Raw genomic sequence first — 721 nt, 5'->3', positions numbered from 1 at the left:
GCCTGCCTCTGGGTTTTGCATTGTGTCTTCTGTGTTGCTGGGGACTGCTGTTACCTGTGGCTTTTGTGGTGGGAGGGGAAGGGGAGGGGGTGAGGCGGGGGGTAGGGACGTGAGGCTCGCAGAAGCTCGGTCGGGGAGCACATGTGCTTGAGAATGTGCATGTGAGCATGCGTGCGGGTACGTGTGTGAACATTCACATATTTGCGTGCATGTCACGCCCAGCCAACCGCCTCCTATGCTAAAGGTCAGATAGCCTTTAGGAGCAGACGGTAGGGAGCCCCATGCTGTGAGACTTGTCAAATGTAGTCCAGGAAAGTTGGAAGCAGCACCCTTGCTCAGCAGAGCACAGTCAAGGGAAGGAGAGAACCAAGTTTCCAGGGCCGAGTGCTGGGTAAAGGCACCAGGCAGAGTGCCCCCGCCTATGACCACCAGGCCTAGTTTGCTAACTGTGACAGTTACCACCACTGATGCTTGCATCCAAAGACCCCAAGTCTGAGCCATCCTCACTGAGAGCCTACACCCAACAATGGGCCTCTATTTGCTGAGTCATTTACTCTCTCACCTGGTCACCCCACAAAGACAGCTTACTAATAATAAAATTAAAGTGGTCACTGCCATCGTCATCCTGACCATCATCAATACTACCAGGCACTGAGTGTTTAGTATGTATGAGGCACTGTGCTTTATATGCACTTTAAAAATTGTTTTATTTTATTGTGGT

Source organism: Panthera onca, chromosome X (assembly GCF_046562875.1).
Source record: "Panthera onca isolate mPanOnc1 chromosome X, mPanOnc1 haplotype 2, whole genome shotgun sequence".
Lineage (NCBI taxonomy): Eukaryota > Metazoa > Chordata > Mammalia > Carnivora > Felidae > Panthera > Panthera onca.
This window is presented reverse-complemented; position numbering follows the sequence as displayed.